Genomic DNA, 21,898 nt, shown 5'->3' with positions numbered 1-21,898 from the left:
TTTTCTTGCCACTCATTCTCAAATCGAAACACAACACATATGGAAAATAATTGGTCGGACGGGGGCAGAGCGGTAGCAGAGGAAGAAAAATACAATCAAAACAAACAATCCCCTTGCTGCAACGAGACGATGGTGGGTGACCTTCTCCAGTTTCAATCCATTTAATGGTTGCTTGTTCGTGACCTTACTGGTCATCAGCCCCCCCAAACATCTGGGGAATGGCGGTGGTATCTGGCAAGGTACACTATATTATTAAGCGTGTGCGTTATCAAACACTTTGCAGGGGGGGGGGGGGGACTGCTGCTGGTACTAGTAGACTTTCCAATCGGTCGGTGGTAGCGTACGTTAACTCGATGCCCAGATGTCTAGCAACAACGGACGGACTTTGCTGTTCGTTTTGATTTAATTTATTTTGTTATTGTGACGCGATTAATGCAGAATCATAGATAATACTGTAGGCGCGGAGTGCACAAGGGAATTACATAACGCCGTGACTGGTGGTGACCTTGATTAACGGTGATGTGGATCGGGAAATTACCGTTAGAAGAACGTTTCCATAATTTAGTTGAAAGCCTTCCGAACCCTATCTGGAGAATTTCCCTGGAACTTCTCAAAGAAGGGGTCATGGCAATACTCAAAAATTTCAACAATCAAAATGGTCAACATTGGAAAGAATTGCTATAGCTCGTTATCAAGATCTGACCAAAGTATAAGGTTGTTTAATCCTAGGAAACGAGGCGTTTCATGCAAGTCACCAAATGACTGCTGTGCATTGTAATCCCGCAGAAGCCCTGCGAACCTTCAGTCACAAATCACCACGTTGATTACGTCGGTGCGTGCATGATTAGATTAGAACCAGGCTACAATGAAAATAGAGTTCGAAGAAATCGGTTTTCTTTTTGTTTCAAACCTGCAATAAGTAGGTAGGTCGTTACGATTGACGGAAGACTCTCAATTGGATTAGCAGCAGCAGCTGACGCGTGCGGTCGTTCGCCGCAGTGATCCAAAAAGTTCATTAGCCTATCCGCCAAAACCAACTGCTACAGCGGCTGCATGCATAAGTATATCCTAGACGTTTGTGGAATGTGCTTTTCGCTTATTCTTGTTGCTATTTCGAACCACCACACCAACACAACGTGTTCGTCGCTAGGAAGGTATGTAGGTAGGTATCACACGGCGAACTGCAGCAAGAAAGACACAAACCACTCGGGCGCAGATTGGCTCGTCGCGATATCGATTGACTTCTTATTGTGTTGTATAGTGGTGTGGAGTTGTAGTACACAGAGACAGATACCGGAGCGGCACTATAGGCTCCTTAAGCCCAGTGTTAAATTTGATTCGATCACGCTATCGTGACCTGTTTCCTCCGTTAATGCGAATCTTTCACTTGCTGTCGTTTATAAGTCGCTGTAGAAAGTTGTGCAAAAATTGAAACTATCCAACGATTCGGCAACAAGTTATAGCGTTGAGTAGCATTTAATAAATGGAAACTAGTTGGCTCGTAAGGCTTCGGAAATTGCCTCAAAAGGCCGACGTATAGTCTGTAATGCTTCTGGGGTTGTCTATATTTGGTATCTAAAGTTGCTTTATAAAACCTCAGCATTAAACTAATAGATCCTCTGAAAATAGTTCAATATTGGAAATGACCAAAAATTATCTGAAGTTTACTTCTTAAACCCCTAGACATAACCCGTAACGTCTCGTAAGTTGACCCATACGACCCATGAAGTTGAGCTCTAGACTTAGCCTATCTCCAAGATCTCTGAGGTTTACTCACATAAGCCTTCTTAAGTTAAACATTAATACTGTTTGACTAGCCCCAAGGCCTCTGAATATAATAAATAAAGTCTATAGAATTTACCCAAAATACGTCATAAATCCAGTGCGACCAGTAACCTGAACTAGTGTTCAGGGCTGGTAGCAATCACTGCTGTTAAAAATAGTGATTTTAGTTACCATTTTGATGAAATAAGTGACCAAATAGTTGCAAAAATAGTGACTAAAAGTAAATTTCAATGAAAACTCTTAGGAATTTCTGAGGAGTTTCAGAGGAAAATTCCAAGGGCATTCCGAGCATAATTTCATAAAGTTTGTGGGAGAAAACGAATCCGGAGCATAAGTCATTGGATTTTTTTTAATACTAAAGGAGGATTACAATTAAATCTTAAAATAACTCCAGGACATCTTCAAAGGAATTCGGAAAATGAATTCAGGAGAGTTTGCCAAACAAACTATGACAAGAAATCTAAGTAATGTGTGAGGAGAAATGCCAATGAATTCTTAGGAGACTTTCAATGTGAGTATAATTCCAAGGGAATGAGTGAGATTGAAAAGGAAATCTGAAATGAATTCAATGAATATTCGGAGAATCTTTCTGTGGAGAATTCCAAGGAAAACTAAAAGAAAATTGAATTCGGAGGACAGCTTCACCAAAATTTTGAGGAATATTTCAATGGAAATCTCCGTATAATATGGAATGGACTATTCTGAGGTTTTCAAAACTACTTGAAAGTTCCCAATTTTTTCCTGAAGTTAATGAAACTGCCTTGAAGTTCTTTTGTAGTTTGAGACTCACAATACTTTCATAAAATTCTTAAACTTCCCTGAACTTTTTAGGATTTCCTAAAGTTTTCAAATTTTTTTCAATGATCATGGATCTCCTCTAAACGTTTAACAATTCGCTGAAGTTCTCTAAACTTCTTTAAAATGTATATGACTTCTCTAATGTTAACGGAACTGCTCTGAGGTTCTTTGTTCTTTTCTGAAATTCTCAAAACTTCTCTAAAGTTTTAGCAGTTCTCATGAATCTTGTTGAATTGCGCTGAATTTAATTGAACCGCCCTAAAAATGTTTAAGCTTCGGTGAGCTTCTGAACGTATGCGAAGACCTCAATTACCTTTTTAACGTCCCTGAAGTTATCTGAAAATCTGGGAACTGCTTTAAACTTCCCACTAATTTTTTCAACCTAAAGGAACTGGCCACCCCAATGCACAGTGGTCCAGGAGAGTGTTTTTCAGGTAAAAACTAAATATAGATGCAGTTTAATCAAGTTGGTGTCTTCAGACAAGTTTGGATTAAAAAAAAAGGCGCATCTGATGAAGGGGTCGTCCATAATTTCAATCCCTTAGGACAAAAAATAAAATTTCTAACTTTGTTTCTATGCGGTTTAGAAAAATGAAATGTTCCACAAAGTTGTAGATCTTATCATTTCCACAAACTTTGCTGAAAACATCAATGGTTTAAATCGTCGTTTTCATTGAGATATGAAGTATTTTTTAAGGAAGGTCCATTCAAATCGTTTTTTCAACCATAGCTTTTTTATTTCATTTTTTCATGGCATACTATGTTAGAAAGAGTTTTTTCACTTACCAAAACAAGCAACTTTCTACATTACTTCAACACGCTACCTCACAAATGCAACATGTTAAGAGTGTTTATGTGTTCAAAACATACCATATTCTGGAGGATAATTTGCAAATTGGGGCAACCAGTTGTGTAAACTAATGACGTTATCAAATTTGACGTGCTTTGATGAATATTTTCATGTAAAAATATTAGAGGGGAAGTTATTTTTCATTCCAGGACAGCCAATTTAAAATCATGGTTTTTAGCCCAATTTTACTTAAAATTGGCTCTTTTCTGAACTAACTTTTATACATAGTGGGTTTGGATCAAGTTCGGTTCTGGTCACTTCCCCGGGGCATCCGGGAAATGCCCGGAAGTTGCTAATGTGGTCTTATCATGGAAATGATAAGATCTAAAACTTTGTGGAACATTTCATTTTTGTGAACCGCATAGAAAAAAAGTTTGAAATTTTATTTTGTGTCCTAAGGGATTGAAATTATGGACGACCCCTTCATCAGATGCGCCTTTTTTTAAATCTAAACTTGTCTGAAGACACCAACTTGATTAAACTGCATCTTTATGCACTTTTTTAGTTTTTACCTGAAAAACACCCTCCTGGACCACTGTGCAATGTTCATAAAAAATCATGAAGTTTGCGGACCTCTCCTTAAAGTTCTCGAAATGTTTGTGAAGACCACTGTCCTTCTGTGAAGTTTTCGAAGTTTTTCTAAATTTCTGGAACTTTTGTGCTGCCGTAATTTTCATGGAATTAGAACGAAATAATTAAAATAGTTCTATGATGATTTTTTTTGAAGTTCACTTCCCTTAAATTATCGACACTTATTTAAAACTTCTTCAATAGTCTAGACTATCCTGGTGGTATTTAAACTGCCTAAACGATTATTGAATTTTCTTAAAGTTCTCTAGACTGCCCTGAATTTTCAGTATTTTTTTAAGAACCCGCAACTTTGCTGAAATTCAATTATTTGCCTTGAAGTTTCGACAATTTCCCTTAAGTATTATAACCATTATAAACGGTCCCTAATTTTCCCTGAACTTATCAGTGGTTACCTGAAGTTCTCTTAATTTGTTTAATAATCCGGCAATTTATTTGATATATATTCATAATTCCTTGACGCTTCTGAATTCCCTGAGTTTCTCGCAACTTCCTTAAGGTTTCTACAATTTCCTTGAAATTGTTTGAACTGCCCTTTGATTCTATAATCTGTCTTGATGTTCTCGAAGCTTCCCTAAAACTTTCAATTCTATTGAAGATCTCGGTTCTGCTGCTCGGAAATAAATGGATATCTCATAAAATCCTTTAGATTTCCCTGAAATTCTCTGGACTTCTGTGAAGTTTCTGAAATATTTCTGAAGTTTTCATAAATTCTCTGAAGGACTCTGTACTTCCCTGAAATCTTGAGGGTTCTCGACTTTTTTTTTCAGCACATCATGGAACTATCCTGAATTTTTCTAAATTTTCGATTATAGATATTTAAACTGCTACAAAAGTCTGAACTAAAGCTACGGAAACTGCTCTTAAGGTCTGAAATTCCCCAAAAAAAAAAATCCCTGGATCTAGCTTTTCTGAGGTACTTCTAACTTCTTAAAAAATTGCACAATACCCCTCATATTTTCTATATTTCTCAAGTTCCCTTGACACCTGTGAAGTTCTCTGAAATTCTAGGAACTTCATAAAAGTTCCCGAAAATTTTCTGATGCTAAAAGATCCCCATATTTTCAGCGCATTAACTTCCCTTATATGTTCCCGCAGTTTGTTTATGGAGCTTCACTGAAATTCTCATCATTTCTTTTCATTAGTCATTACATCGCCAAAGTTCCTACGAACTTGAAATAAATCATTTATTTTTTTCCTTGATTCTGGCACTTTGAAAATTTTCAATATCTTGAACTTGTACATGGAATACGAAACTTCAAGATATTGAGTAATTTCAGATCTTGGAATTATTCAAATTGGGTAAGTTTTTGATAAACTTCAACATTCAATGGATTTGATTGTAAAGCTGTTTCTTTAAAACTGATTGGCATATCTTAAAAACACTTGGGTAAATTGCTGTTGTTTTTGATCTACAAAAAAAAAGAATATTTTTAACAAATTTAAAAATTTAGCTTTATTATAAACCTGGAATTTATCCGTTAAAATACTGGAAAAACCTGGAAAAGTCAGATAATTTTATTTAGAAAAATGAATAGACACTCTGTAGATAGAGAAATACGATTAAACGCCTAAAGCAAAGTTGAAAATAGTGACTGATTACAAGAAACAGTGACTTGGCCTTAAAAAAAGAGACTTTTTAGTGACTGGCTTGAAAAAAGTGACTAAGTCACTAAAAAGTGACTCGCTACCAGCCCTGAGTGTTGTAAAGGGTCTCCCGTGTCAAATTGCATCACGAAAAAAAAAAACCCAGTAGAAAATTACCCATTGGGTATTTTCTTGTGAAAATTTGGGTAGAAGTAGTTTAGAGTGTATTGTTTACACTGTATTTTTATCGCTGTCAGTTTTACGAAAGTTGAAAAAAATGCCGTCACCCGAAAAGCAACGTTGCAAATTGATTTTGCGCAAGCACCTGAAAAATCCTCAACTCTCTCATCAGAATATCGGAAAACGACTCGGAATCGTGCAGTCAACGGTGAGTCGTGTAATTAAACGTTACTACGAAACTCTGAGCATCGAACGGAAGGAGAAATGCGGTCAGAATGGATGTTCTATTAGTGATCAGGATCACAAGCGTGTCGTGAACGCGTTTAGGTGGAATCCCGATGCTTCGGTCAGGGATGTGCCCAAAAAGCTGAATCTGTCCAAGTCTTTCGTTCAGAGAGCCAAGGAACGGGAGGGGCTGCATACGTACAAAGTGCAGAAGGCTCCAAATCGTGATGAACGGCAAAATACGGTGGGAAAGTCACGGGCCCGTAAACTGTACACCCAGATGCTGACGAAGCCTCATTGTCTCATCATGGATGAAGAGACTTACGTCAAGGCGGACTTCCCGCAGCTTCCGGGCCTACTGTTCTTCACTGCCCAGCACAAGTTTGATGTTCCGGAGGAACTAAGGAAGCAGAAACTTTCAAAGTTTGCCAAGAAATACATGATTTGGCAAGCGATCTGCTCATGTGGCAAACGGAGTGCGCCGTTCGTGACTACCGGGACTGTAAACGGGGAGATCTACCTCAAGGAGTGTCAACAGAAGCGTCTGCTTCCTCTGTTGAAGCAACACGAGGGCCCTACGATCTTCTGACCGGATCTAGCTTCGTGCCACTATTCAAATATTGTCCTGGAGTAGTACGAAGCCAACGGGGTCACTTTCGTACCCAAGGAGATCAAATCTGAGGAAGACATGAAGAAAAAGTGGGTTTCCGTACAGAATAAACTGCAACCAGATGTTGTACAGAACCTAATGAGTGGGGTTTAAATAAATATGCCAAAAGCTTACTAATGGGTTATATTTTATTGTTTGAAAGTTTGAAAAGGATCAGTCAACTAGGTAATTTTCTACAGCGTTTTTTCCGTTATGCAATTTGATGTGGGACACCCTTTATATCTCATGTCCTTAGCAGGGTTGCTTCCACTAACTTCACTATGACAAATATTTTTCAGAATTATGAAATCATTGAATGCTATAATGATATTTTGTACTAGTAAGTTACAAGAAGAAGTTGAAGGTGTTTTAAAGGAAGGTGTTACAGCGAAGTGAGTAGAAGCAACCCTGGTCATTAGTTTCGTGCATGTTGTATTACTCCATCACTGCATATTGAGAAATTACGAAGCATTCGGTTTTGATACAGTTGTCATTTTTGTTTTTCTTCAGGGTGTGTATTGATTTTGCTATATTAAATTCCCGGAGTTTTCCAGGACTTCAGCGGAAAATTTCAGGTTATCTACAAAGATAACCTAGTAATATTTTAAGCGAAGAGAAATCTAGTTCTAGAGTCAATCATTTGGTTTACTAAGTCCGATGGATCGCCAATTTGACTAAGTTTAAGATAACACAAATTTGAACTTAACAACAAAGTTTTAAAATTTGTCTAGTTTCAAGATGTTAGAAATTATTTATTAATCTATGAATAAACGAAGTTCCAGACACTTTATTTATTTATTTATCGCTCTTGGGTCATTCGTGGCTTTAATCCTGTCCTGAATATTGATCTATTAACTCAAATTTCATAAGTCTTGAATGCCGGAAAAAATACAATAATGTTGAAGATTTTTCATAATCAGAACTTTTTAAAGCATGAGATATCGAATAACAAAAAAATTAAGTTGAAGAATTTGTATTTTTTTTCATTTCCTACATCTTGATTTTTTTGTGATTTTGAAAAAAATCCCATGATTGAATTATCTAAATACCCTTAAAACTCTTCACATGATTTCTTTAGAATTTTCCAAGAATTTCCTTAGAATCATCTTAAAATTTGATCTTTGATCTTTCACTAGTATTTCCAATATAACTTGCTGCATAACACTCAATAAATGATCTATAGAACGCTGTTTGATTTCCCTTGCAATTTCCTAAAATTTATTAACAATTCTCGCGGTATTACCTAGGGAAAGAATTATTCTGAAAAATCTCTCCTCAGTATTTATTAAGTAGTACGTATTCTCTTAAACCTCCCATGTAATTATCATCGGCCCAAGACTGGAAGACTCGTCAATAAAGGAAACTAAACTAAACTAATTATCATCGGAATTTCACAAAAATTCCGCTTAAAATTCCCTTGGAGTGGTCCCTAAATAATACTGCTTAGAATTTCATCGGAACTTGTTTTAGAGTTCTCTAAACATGACTAGAGGAATAGTCTTGAAACCTTCCTAAGTATTCCTTTGAAATTTACCTCGTTGAAACTTTCCTTAAAACTCCTTTAGAATACTCCTAAGAACTCCTCTGGGATCATCCCCAGAATTTTCCTCCAGTTATTTTTCAGAATTCCCTTTGAAATCGCTTTCTTTTCCAGGAATTTTACCCACAAATACCTTGTAGTTCTTCTTAGGATTCAATCTCAGTTCTCCTTACCAGGGCGTCACAGTATCAGCACAGACAAACAGACGTAAGTCCGCGCTTCTCGCGGAAAACAAGCTTGCTCGCTAACTCGTAAACAATATTGCATAAAAGTTCTATAGAATGTATAGAAACGTCAAAGTGATCTGATGCCAGCGCTGCGGCGAGTAGTTCGCGGAAAAGATAATATTGAAATCAACCGTTAAATGCATGAACGAAGATACACAATGAAGAGTTACGTCTGTTTGTCTGTGGTATCAGCTTCAATCGACAAAAACGATGCGACGAAGAGCCTGTTAGCTTTTTTATTTCAAATGATCAATCATTTGTCTCTCCATTCTCCCGTCGCTTTATTGGTCTTTCTTTCAAACTTCGGCGAAGCGGACGAGTGAAGAAGCGCTCGACTTTGATAGTTTCGGCTTTCATGAAACACAATATACCGAGGTTGCATGACGTATATGACGGAAAATTTAAATACATACTTATCGCATTTCTCACGTGAAAACACCAAAAGATTACAGGTAATATCGCCATCTTTCATCCATATTTATAAAAAAAAGTAACAAAAACGGGACTTTGCGCATATCAAACAAATTGAAGAGCGCAGAGAGTCGGTGAAAGGGATTGAAAGTCATAATGGGGTTTCGTTTCAACTCGAAAATCGACGTTACTTTCATTGAAAGCGGTGAGCAAAGCAACGACGAGAAAATCCACAGCCAACGTTTCGTTCTAAGCGTGATTCTTTTTCATTTTCGTTTCGTGCTGATAGTCTAGCTAGGCGTTATTGTTGTCGAGTTGATTTTATCTCCTTACAAATCCCTTAGAATTCCCCTCAAAATTACTTTGCAATGTTAACGAGTGCTCTCTTGGAATTCTGTTTGGAATTATCCTGAAATCCTACTCAGATTTTTTCTTGTAGATTTACTTTGAATACTATTTATTCAAGATTCATGTGAAATTCTACTTCTACCTAACTTGGAAGTCTCCTTACGTTTCACCTAAATCTAAAGTTTCTCAGAGCTAGCTTGAAAGGAATTCTCAGATTTAACTTCAAGTTCTCCTAACAATTCTTCACTTGGAATACTCCCCTGAATTTTCTTGAAATTATCCCTAGAGACCCTTGAAAATTCTCATCAAATTCATTCATTGAAATATGTAAGCTTTGAAACTTTTGCAGACCCTTATTTTTGTTTAATCTGTGTACCGTAAAACGAGGTGAAGTTGATCACTACACCGTTCAATTTTTGTTTTTCAACAATACTTTTTCGTGATATTGTTTTGTATAATATTTCTTTATGTAGCTTAAAATTGTACCTTTGAAACGTTTTTTTTTCAAACAAACGATGCATTCTACCACTCTAAATGTAAAATTTTGTGAAAGTGTTAAAATATGCAACTGTTCTTAAAAAATCCTATCAGAATCAAAATATTTTCGGTGATATGACTTATCTTACTTAATTTTGGATCGCTGAATCTTAATCTGAAATCAGATTTCGTTAAAAGAACAATTTAGTATCAAAAAATCGATTTTATGTGAACAACTGTAAGCCACAACTTTTTTGGTAATTTTAGCACCAGATTCTTTTTCAACAAACTGAGATGACGGCTAAAAATCTCATAAGTTAAGAATTTAAAAAAAAATCCTTCAGTGAACACAAATTAAGTAGAAATGCTAACTTCTGGATATTTTATTGCATACAAAACCTGCATGATCTACTTCGCCCCAGAATTGAAAATTGCATTAATAACACTAGTTTACAAAACAACATAAAAAGTGTGAACTTTAGTGTTTGACCAACGTTTCTAATGCAAAATCCTACGCTGAATTCAATGCCGTGGTCAGAAAAAATTAAAGTAGAGCCACTTTTGAGATATACAAAAATTTTGATTTTTTGAATTTTGGACAAAAGTACGATTACTAAAATGTCAATAACTTTGGAACTAGTGCACCAATTTTAAATCTTTTTTTATGAAAGTGAAGCTTATTAAATTTTCTATCGTTCACATGAATATTATGTCTTAATTAAAAATTTAATTTTGAAGTCGTTTAAAAATTTACAGCATTTTTTTTTTTTTTCCTGCGAATTTTCCATAAAAAATTTGTTTTAATCAACATTTTTAATGGGATAGAAAGATTCAAAAAATCATTCCATAATTTATTCTTAAAGTCAAAACTGGAGAAAATGAGCCTTTAATGGATGAAATCGGTTGGAAATTGTCGAAGTTATGAAATTTTTTGTAAAATCATGGAAATTGAATGTTCCAAGATTGGCCGTTGTCCCGCTCCTAGGTTCATGCACCACTTCCAGTAAGCCTTTCTGCGGACGTGTACGCATACGGTGCATTTCACTAACACTACCAGCTGTTACGCAAAATTAAATGGGATATTTTCAACGCTAGTGTTTGTGAGACCGCTCGGCGAGAACCTAACGCAACCAACTCAATTTGACAGCTTTCTTTCTTTAACATTGCTTAACGATGTATACGACAAAACGTGAATTCAAGTGTAAAAATGATCCTCAAAAGTTTTGTTACGCGTGTGGCAACTATATATTTACAAAATCGGTCAATTTCACTGCTTCGTTGCAAACTGCATACAGGCTTTATTTAAAAATTGATCCTGTTGACTTTGACGAACCGTGGATTCCAAAAGTATTATGTAGTTCGTGCAAAACGTGCTTGGCTAGGTGGATGTCAGGCGCAAGTTAAATTGATTTTTTGAATAACTTTCATATAAACAATTTATGTACAGCATGGTAGTGCTTTGTTCTTTCCTGATCGACATTATCTTACTTCATCTATTTTTGATAAGTGTTAATGTCTTACTTACTAACTCACTTATTTGTTATCTGTCAGTCGCTATTTGTCCTTTGACATGCCCACCATATGGCGTCGACCGTTTTGTCTTGCAACGGATTGTTATTTCTGCTTGACAAAAGTTAAGCAACAAGGACGTCACAAAACAGTTGAGTATCCACAAGTGGCTTCTATGACAAAACCTGTTCCACATTCAAGTTCGGTCCCGTATCCTGTTTATCCAAAGCGGAAACGAGCGCCCTCTGTTGAATCGACCGTTACAAAAAGTGAGGAGGAATTCAAGGAGGAATGCGAGGAAGACTTCGAGGTGGAATTGGAAAGAAACCCAAAACTGTTTACACCATCCGAATTTAATGATTTGGTGCGAGATCTCGACTTATCGAAGGAGAAATCCGAATTGCTGGCATCACGCTTGAAAGAACACAACATGCTGAGCAAGGAGGTCAAAATTTCTTGTCACAGGAATCGTCACAAGAAATTTGACAAATATTATTCTACAAAGGACAAGGCATGTTTTTGCCATGACGTAAACGGCTTGTTTGAAGAGTTTGGTGAGCCATATGATCTAGCTGAATGGCGTTTATTCATCGATAGCAGCAAGTTGAGCTTGAAAGCCGTTTTACTGCATCAAGGGAATGAGAAACCTTCTATTCCATTAGCTCATGCCGTTAATATGAAGGAAACGTATGAATCAATGGCTCTATTGCTCAATTTGATAAATTACAATCAACACAATTGGAAAATTTGTTCCGATCTTAAAGTGGTTGCCATGTTGACTGGATTGCAACAGGGATACACAAAATATATGTGTTTTTTGTGTAAATGGGACAGTCGAGCTCGTAAGGAACACTACGTCCGAAAAGATTGGCCAAAACGGGATAATTTCACAATTGGTAAAGACAACGTTAAAAATGATCCTCTTGTGGTAAAAGAACGCATAATACTTCCACCACTACATATAAAACTTGGGCTATTCAAAAATTTCGTCAAAGCGTTGCAAAAAGAAGGGCCGGCATTCCAGTACTTGAAATCGGTATTTCCAAATTTATCTGACGCAAAGATAAAGGAAGGTGTATTTGTTGGCCCACAGATCAAAAAACTGCTCAATGATTCCGTATTCAATACAGTTTTGACACCAGATGAGGAAGAAGCGTGGAAATCGTTCCAGCGTGTTGTCACAACCTTTTTAGGAAATTTCAGAAGCCCAGATTATGAGGAAGCCGTCGATGAATTGCTCAAAAATTATGAGAAAATAGGTATAAACCAAAAATATTGTGTTTGTTACATATAATTAATTTCAAATCCTTTTATTTCACTGAACACAGGTGTGAATATGTCTTTGAAGATACATTTCCTACATTCTCACATGGATTTTTTCCCGGAAAACCTTGGTGACGAGAGTGATGAGCACGGCGAACGTTTTCACCAACAAATGAAGATGATGGAACGTCGTTACCAAGGGTTTTGGGATGAAGAAATGATGGGTGACTATTGTTGGTTTCTGATTCGAGAAACAAGTTCAAAACATCGAAGACAAAGTCATTCGATTCTCAATCATTTTTAATAAAACCTAAATAAATTTCTGTTGTATCAACTCGGTTTTAAATCCTGATATTCCTTAATCAAATTGATATGTAGAGAAAAGAATCTCCCATGAAAACTTTACATGCGATTTGGATGCCTACAACGACACCTAGAAAAGGAACTCTAAAGCTGTTATATTTCAGCAACATTTTTAAGTGTTTTACAAAAATGCTCATAACTTCGACAATTTCCAACCGATTTCATTCATTAAAGGCTCATTTTCTCCGGTTTTGAATGGACTTTAAGAATAAATTATGGAATGATTTTTTGAATCTTTTTATCCCATTAAAAATGTTGATTAAAACAAGATTTTTATGGAAAATTTGCAGGAAAAATAAAAAAAAAATGCTGTAAATTTTTAAATGACTTCAAAATTAAATTTTTAATAAAGACATAATATTCAAGTAAACGATAGAAAATTTATTTAGCTTCATTTTCATAAAAAAAGATTTAAAATTGGTGCATTAGTTCCAAAGATATTGACATTTTAGTAATCGTACTTTTGTCTAAAATTCAAAAAATCGAAATTTTTGTATACCTCAAAAATGGCTCTACTTTAATTTTTTCTGACCACGGCATTGAATTCAGCGTAGGATTTTGCATTGGAAATGATCATCACCTTACCGAGTTCAAAAATGCTGTAAACTAGTGTAATCTAATTGTAATTCTTTCAAAAGGCAGAAATGCTACTTTGCTAAATGCTCCAGTTAAGTTAGGGCATCTTTATTAACGAGACTGTTAGTCATAAGCAGAGGCGTCGCGTGCCTCATTTGTTTACCTGTACACCAAGCTTTGTTCGTTATAGTTTACCAACATATGTTAGTTTTTGTTTTATTTTTCAATGCTCCATGAATTCGAGGGTCATATTCTCCATCACTACCTAACGTAACATTTGAAGAACCTATCATCTTGTATAAACAAAACTTGTATGGCCCTTTTCGCGCTACCCGAAGTAGGATGAATTGCAAAACTTAACTAATTCCAGCTGAACATTGCATTAGGTTCTAAGTAATATTGATCGATTCTCTTCGTCGACTTTCTCGTTCGTTAATAACTTACAATAATAACTAACCATTTCTTGTTGTGTTTGTCGTTTTAGATGCTAGATAAAAGCATCTTTTATCGATCTGTGTTCTGAAAATATCTGGGAATGTCTTTACATGACCGTGGAGATACAAAGAGAAAGTCGACGGAGAGAATCTGTCAATGTTACTTAGGACCTAATGCAATGTTCAGCTTGAATTCTCGTTTTTATCAAAAGGCTAACTCTTTCGACTGAAGTGTAATAAAGAATATCCGTCAAACACTTCCGAAAACCTTTTTTTTATACAAATCAATGCCAAAATCTAGAGAAAATTCATAGTCCCCTGGGTAGCGAACTTGAATTAATCAACTCTTTATTCATCAGAACAACACTATCAGAATGAACCAGGGGAAGCTCATAAGTTTTGCAGGCGCACCGGCGCAACTATCGGTAATTGAGAGATTCACAACTGACAAGAGAGTGAGAGCGGGCTTTTGCGCTCTCTTTCTCCATTACTCTCTTTGTCTGCAATCAGATATCTAAGTGCACAGCGAGAAATGCACACTTTGGGCACCCATACATCACAAATGTACTTCTAATTTAAACTCACACATTCAAACCGGTCTGCAAGTATGATAACGTCCAAAGCGTATCAGACTGCTGTTTCCGTGTTTCTCCCGTTTGACGCGTGACTGCTGAAAGCTTCAATTACAACCAGTGGTGCAAACCGCCATGTACTGTGGAAAATTTGTGGTATTTTTCAAGAGGTGATAGAAGGTCTGCTTGGCTTACATCAGGCATTTGGCCATTCACAAACTTGCCACCCGCCACCCAAAAGAGCTCGCTTTTAGGTGCACTATTTAACGACATGCTTAGAAATCAATGCATTAGGGATTAGGCAGACCATCCCAACTGGATTTAACCCTTTTTGAAGCAAACCAAGGTCGAAGATTTAATTGAACCACACTATAACATAGTGTATTCATGGTCACTTGTGGTCTGGAGTAAAGAAGAACAGCTATAATGTGACCATAAAATCCATAAAAATCTAAATGCATTTTTTTAATTGTTTACACCTGTGTCGTGCACAGGTTGCACATGTGGACGCGACGCCACTGGTCATAAGCTGGTTTTTCTCTTTCAATGGTCATTAGGTAGATATTTCAAAAGTGAGAAATTAAACTAAGAAATTGTTTACACAATTATTGAGCTTGAATAATAGAGCTAGGCTTATATTTGAGAGATCTTGATCAAATTGATGATAAATGATAATTCTGATGCTTTAAGTTTTGTTGAGATTCTGGAACATACACGCTTAGTTTCGTTTGCCAAGATTGTCATCGCAGAATGTCCGGCAATAGATTTTATTGAGATTTTAGCAAAAATAACGTTTGGTTGCTTGAAGTTTGACATCGTGTAAGTTTTGGTTCCTATCGAGAATTGTTCACTTCCCCTGGGGCACCGGAATATGCCCGGGGTGATCAATTTAAAATCTTGAAGTCTGAAATCTCCGTTGAGTTCGTTTGGAACTTCATCAGTTGAGCGTAAGCAGCATCTGGAATCTTCGTCGAAATCGTCCGAATCGTCCTCCGTCGGGAAAGTCTGGAACCTTTGTTGGCAGCATCTGAAACCGCCTGGAATTTCCGGTCGGAATCCTTTGTCGAAAATGTTTGGAACATTCGTTGGCAGCATTTGAAATTTCCGTCGAAAAATCGTCTGAAACCTTCTCCTTCAGGAACGTCTAGAAATTCCGTCGAGAACATCTGGAATCTCTATCTAGAAACTCCGTTGGTAACCACTGGAATCTCCGTCGAAATCGTCTGGCACCAGCTCCGTCGGGAACGTACGAAATTCTTGCTGATTTCACTATAAGTTGTGTAGTGAATAAGTTTGAAAAAAGTAGAAGTCTTACGACAAGTTGTACAACATGTTTGAAGTCTGATCAGATCAAGTCTGCGAACTTGGTCGTACAACATGTCTGATCGTGTGTGGTACCTATAACTTGAGAGATCGACTACATAGAAGATTACTGTCTTCGGCAAAGTTATTTAGATGGATCAGACCCATTGAATGGTAGGCAACTCAGATGAGAATTATCTCACCAAATGGTGCTAGTGTACAATTTGTCTTCTAATTGCTTGCTTTAACTAGACATCTCGAATAGACAAAACCTATGGGAAGGCGATCAGTTTAGTTCAGAGTTTTCTTGCCTTCAAACATTCATTGTTTAGTTCAGCCAGTGGCGTCGCGTAACCTCACTTTTTACCTGTTCAACAACTCTGAAAACGTTATTTAGGGTCATGTTTACATTCAAATCAGTTTCAAAAGGCATAGGGTTTTCTAGTTTCACTGATTTGTATCCAATGGAACCAATATTGTTTTGTTTGTTTACGTATTGAGACTTGTTGAACAGGTAGATTGAGGTTAGGGCGTCGCCACTGAGTTCAGCTTGCCTTGAAACATTCATTTCATTTGCCGTTACTTATGAAATGATTGATTGATTGATTTATCTTTATTTAGGAGGCTTTCAGCCTCCAATAACTTCTGAAATGATGACTACACAAATGTAAGGTTTTTATGAGCCTGTCAGCATCTGACGATATATGCAAATTTCAGCCTTATCCGGGGATGAGATTTGAACTCGTGACCATTAATGTGAGACATGCCCCTCTGCTTATGCTGCCCGTTCCCTGTTTGCAAATTTAAATATATGTAGCACTTTGTCTTGTGTAACTGAGGCGAGATCGATTCTTAGTTTGAAATGTTACTTTGAACCAATAAAATTGAGCTGTCAATTTATTGAATTGCAACGTTCGCTATTTGAAAGACTTGCAATTAAACATAGTAGAAAATTAGTTGAAATACAAACTGAAATTCAGCTACCTTAAATGAGATTCACTTAAAGGACAACTGCCTATCATAATTCTGCACCATCAAAATTTAGTATGGTGTCAGATGCACTTCACTTTTAACCAGTTTATTTTATATGGAATGCATTCTAAATAGTTAATGTCGTTTGCCAGGTGAAAAACAAACATTAGATATTCAGTAACGAAACGATGAGTGTATGGAACCTAATTTTGAATGTGATATAATCTTAATTTTCAATTTTATAAATTGTATCCCAATTTCAAAACATTGAATAATGAATCAAAGCTTTGTTGGTAAGAGCCTTTAATGTATTGATTTTCAATGGCAAACTTTCCCTTCATCGAAACGTGAGCAATTCTCCATAGTACTATAATGGTTAAATTAGAAGCGTAGATCCATCGTGATATGCTTTTCATTACTTTACTGATTCCCCCAATCCAACGTTTTATTTATAGACATAGCTTACATGAACGCACAGCGCAAATCATCCACATGTCTTCTTAGCTACTTACTTTAAAATCGATGCTATATTCGCTGTCGTAGTCCAGCCCAGCTGCAGCAGGATCTCTTACAGGATATTGCTCACCACTGTGAACTGTGGCAGCGACAACACTCCAGCAACAGCACCAACAACGACCCCTGGACGTCTCCAGCTGGTACTATTCCCAGAGAATAACACAAACAGAGCCACACGCACACAAACGGAACACAACCAAACTTCCCAGTTGTACACTCTTGCTGCTCTGGGCAAGCTTTACTTTCTATTCGGTTTTCCACTTTCAGAATGCACTTAACTCGAGAAACTCTTCCACTTTTGGACACTCTGTATAACCCCAACTTTCTACTCTGGAGATCTGGCTTTTAGATAACTTTTTCTTCACTTTTCAAACTGCAAAATACGGCTTGCATAGATACACTCACACACATCCATGTTTAAGGTAGGACACAAACTTGCTTTTTCCACTTCGCCCACCCGCAAAAATAATATCACTTGGGTACAACACACAAAACGGAGTATAGTAACGTTTAACTTAAGAGCTTCCACTTTGAGCTGGGAGAAAAAATGATATTGTAGTCTTGTTTTGACCTTATTCGATTTGTCGTCGCCGTCGGCCCACTTATGGGTGCCTCGTCTGATGTTTAATGAATTTGATCGTTAAATTCCCGATATTCTTGGTCGTAAAAATAAAATCAACACTCCTGCTTTCCCAGCAGCGGCCAGCTGTCAAAAAATATCCGAGAGTATTTAGAAATGGCTCCCGTCTTTTGCTTCGCTAGAAGGGCACACGTTTAAACTTGTTCTGCTGCATTGGGAATGTCGCGATAGTCGCCAATACTTGCCGATGATTTAAAATTATATAATTTTGATCCAAACCGCTTAGGTGCTGACGATAGAACAGAGAATAGTCGTTTGAATCATCTTTCTGGAACCAACTCTTTCCACTGAAATATTAATTCTTTCCATACAGAAGTATTTCGCCCACTCCAAGCACATAAATAACATACATAAATGATCGGGATGGCGCAGTCCTTACCGCTTACATAAAGCGAGCACTATTTTCACAACTTGATTTCCGCACGGGAATAATACAGGTTGAGCGTCGCGAGTGTTGTCCATTTTTCAAAACACCACCACCCATTAATTGAATGCCCTCAGCCAGAGCGATGGTGATGATGACCCCACACACGGCCTTCGTGGAAACCTTCTTCCGTACCGCGGATCAGTTCCAATTTTTCATACCGCACTCGACGATACACAATTTTTACACTTTTCACCGATTTGACACTGAACAAAACCGATATAACAAGCCGTTCGATGATGAAAAGGTCGCGTTTTTTCTACAACTCCGCCACCGCCGACATCTTTCTCGCTAGACGATTGAACAACGATTGTGTTTGACGAGGGGCGAAATTTTTTTTCTGTTGTATGCACTCTTTCTCTCCCGCTCAAGATTTCACGCACACCATCCAGTGAAGCTCGGGCTCGCTCTCACGTGTTGGCTCTCTCCCGCGGTTACAGTGGTGGGTTGTTTTTTACGATTCTGTATTTTCTGGGGAAGTTAATCCATTTAGGAACATTTCCGGGCACAATTTAGAATTTTAAGATATTTCAGTGCTAACATTTGAAAACGGCGCAAAAGCCATTTGTAAACAAATGGTTTGTGGGCCCTTTACTCGCTACCCGAAGAACGCCCACGCAAACCAACAGCATCGTCAGGAAGGGGAAAATTTCCCCTACCCGATGTTGCTGTTGTGTCGCGTGGGTGTACTTCAAGTAGTGAGTAAAGGGCCCACAAACCATTTGTTTACAAATGGCTTTTGTGCCGTTTTCAAATGTTAGCACTGATTTGCTTGATCAAACAATATTTTATCCAGAAAATTATAATTTTTTGTGGCATGCATACATTTTAAAATGACAACAGAGCTCAAATATATGTAGAGCACTAAATCAAGCATTAAATTACCCAAACATTTAGAAAGCAACTTTGTTTTAAATTTAAAGTTACTTTATTTAATCATAAAGGAATAATTATATCTTATTACATAAATTCTAGAATGACTAGAATTGTATGAAATTCAATCTTTACTCTAAAAAAAAATTCTAACGTCAACCAATGCTTTCGATAGAGTTTCAACCAAAGCTTCCTAGACCCTAAGACAAAATTTTCAACTGATAGATTGCGTCACGAATAAATATACAAATCAAGCTGACCATTGCATAACATCCTAAGTAAAATCGATAGATTCTCTTCGCCGACTTTCTCTTTGTATCCCCACGGCCCTGTAAAGACATTCCCAGGTATTTCCAACACGCAGATCGATAAAAGAAGCTTTTATCTAGCATCTAATACGACAAACACAACAAGAAACGGTTATGTGCTCAAGTTATTAACACAAGAGAAAGTCAACGAAGTGCATCTATCAATGTTACTTGGGACCTAATGCAATGTTCAACTTGAAATAACAAATTAAATCACCAATTCACGTTTGAATCTTTGTTCACGAAAGCAGATACGTCTCTTTGAAAAAGTGATCGAGCTCTCAAATTTAAAATCGAATGAAAGTCATCCTAATCGCTAACACGCACACACCCATGCAATATTAACAACATAACGGCCATTGATACTCTAGATCTCACCGACCAGCGAAAACCCCCCGCAGCATGCAGCGAGGTGGTGGAGAGTATAGCTATGCGATGCTTCGCTCATCTGCTTTGGCTTAAAATGAAAACAAACCCTCTCTCTCTCTCTTAATATCTGGCCGTTAAGCGAACCCCACACGTATCAATATATTGACAATAATATTGATGATGTGAATACAGAAATATTGTCAATATCGATGTATTGACGTCAATATAGAATGTATTGACAATACGATTATTGTCAATAAAAAGCCATCGTGTAGGGTCCACTTTATGCTGCTGTGCTATGCTGTGGGATGCTGGTGTGGATGATAGGTCGCGGCAGAGCAGCGGCAAGGCGACATAATGGATAAAAATAAACCACATCGAAACGAAACACACACACAAACATATCGCGCTCTCGCTTCGATCGCTCCCGTCGGCTGTCATGGAGATGCCGATGAGATTTTCTCGCGGCATTGGATGTGGTGGTGTGATTTTAAAGATGGTTTCGCTGTTTTGTATGCGAATTCAAAATTAGCTGAATTCGTCGCGATTTTTTGTTTTGTTATTATTCTAGAGGACAACCGGTATACATTTCGATTTCCCCCGGTTGGCTGTATAAAAGTAATGTGAGCGAAACGTGCTTTTGAAAAGGACGTTGAGATTACGCTGTTGACCGTACCATAGATTTGTTTTTGCCAGCTCGGAAATGTTTGACCGAGATTTACACAGCAGATTATATTCCGAGACTTCACTTTTGCTGAGATCTCGGCTAAATATGTATGTTGTGAAAATCACGGCAAAAATTGCCGAGATTCGGGAAACAAAATTAAGTGTGTAGGGTAGAGCGCTACTTCGTCGTAAATAATCGCCCATTTCCGTTCTATCGATCAGAAAAGATCAATAATATCAGTGATTTCACCGTGCACAAATCAATAATAGGTTTGTTCCGATGTGTCAGTTCATTAGCTACAACATAAATCCTATTAGAGCGCATTGTATGAATATTTACGCTCATTGTTCTCAAAACAGAAGAAGCGCTCCTAGCGAATCCCCTTTTTCTGCGTTTATCCGTATAGGACGAAGAAAATCTAAAAGCGTTTCAATGCGTTAGGACGGAATTGAAACTCTTAGAACGAATTTAGAATTAAGAAGCAGTGTTAGATTTTTAACAATATCTCAATAATTTGTGAGTCTTTATCAACTCTAACCGTACGTATGGAAAGGTGAATAAATTTAAAAGGCATCTTTGACAGAAAGATTTCATTTTTTGATTAAACCCGTTCAAAAAAGAGATGTAAAGCGTGGGTTGTGCTAAGTAGGACGGAAATTTGATCAAAAACCCAACTATTATAATATCTAGTGACATATACCTCTATATAGTACTGGTTGCGCAAAACAATATTAAAATATAAATAGATTACGCTATATCGGAGGATGACTGAATTGTGTGACCGTTTCAGGAAGCATTTCGTTGACTGAAGATCTATAAAGATAAGAGGCAACATTTAATTACAGTGGTGAATAAATCTATGTACACAGCAAAAAAAAATGTAATATCGATCAATGTAATTCAAGCTGATGTATAAAATAATGATGTAATAGCAAAAAGCAGATACAATATTACATCAATGGATGTAATTTTGTTCGCAAAATCGATGTACATCGTACAACGTTATATTACACAACCGATGGATTGACCTGGTTGCAGCAGTTTGGATGTAATATTCAACAGCTTTTTTTTCTGTGTACAATCTTCTTTCATTTATCGTATCGTGTGCGAAATCTTACCCGATCTTTAATACTCTGTAGAATTATGTATGGCATCTACTTTCCATCCCAGTTTTTCACGCCGCCGTTTCCATTTCCAGTGTTAGTGTTACAAAACCAACGCATTCGACTGAATTTGAAAAGAAATTTCTGAAGTGAATATCATGGTGATTCTGAGGAGAGTTTTATATAATATATCAGGCGTAACATTTAAAAACGGCACAAATCAATAAAACAAACCACTATTGGGAAGGGGTGAATTTCCTGAATTTCGATGATGTTGTTTGTTTGCTTGTTTGTGTGGGCGTACTACGGTTCACGTGTAAAGGGCCTTACAACTTCTGTTTA

General features: G+C 37.1%; 1 protein-coding gene and 1 long non-coding RNA gene across 2 annotated transcripts in view; one reads left to right on the top strand and one right to left on the bottom strand.

Annotated features, from left to right (window-relative positions):
• Nucleotides 1-17,969, bottom strand: part of Snrk (SNF related kinase) — a 178,055-nt gene extending 160,086 nt beyond the window's left edge. Inside the window, exon 1 of the mRNA XM_065239457.1 lies at nt 17,169-17,969. The gene's annotated coding sequence lies outside the window, so the exon portion shown is untranslated. The remainder of the gene's footprint in view (nt 1-17,168) is intronic.
• LOC135717403 (uncharacterized) overlaps nt 1-21,898 on the top strand; it is a 232,766-nt gene that overhangs the window by 160,199 nt on the left and 50,669 nt on the right. The gene's annotated exons all lie outside the window — the stretch shown is intronic.

This window comes from Ochlerotatus camptorhynchus, unplaced genomic scaffold, assembly GCF_037179485.1.
Source record: "Ochlerotatus camptorhynchus isolate MF236.1 unplaced genomic scaffold, CSIRO-AGI_Acam_v1.1 ptg000006l, whole genome shotgun sequence".
Classification (NCBI taxonomy): Eukaryota; Metazoa; Arthropoda; class Insecta; order Diptera; family Culicidae; genus Ochlerotatus; species Ochlerotatus camptorhynchus.
This window is presented reverse-complemented; position numbering and strand designations above follow the sequence as displayed.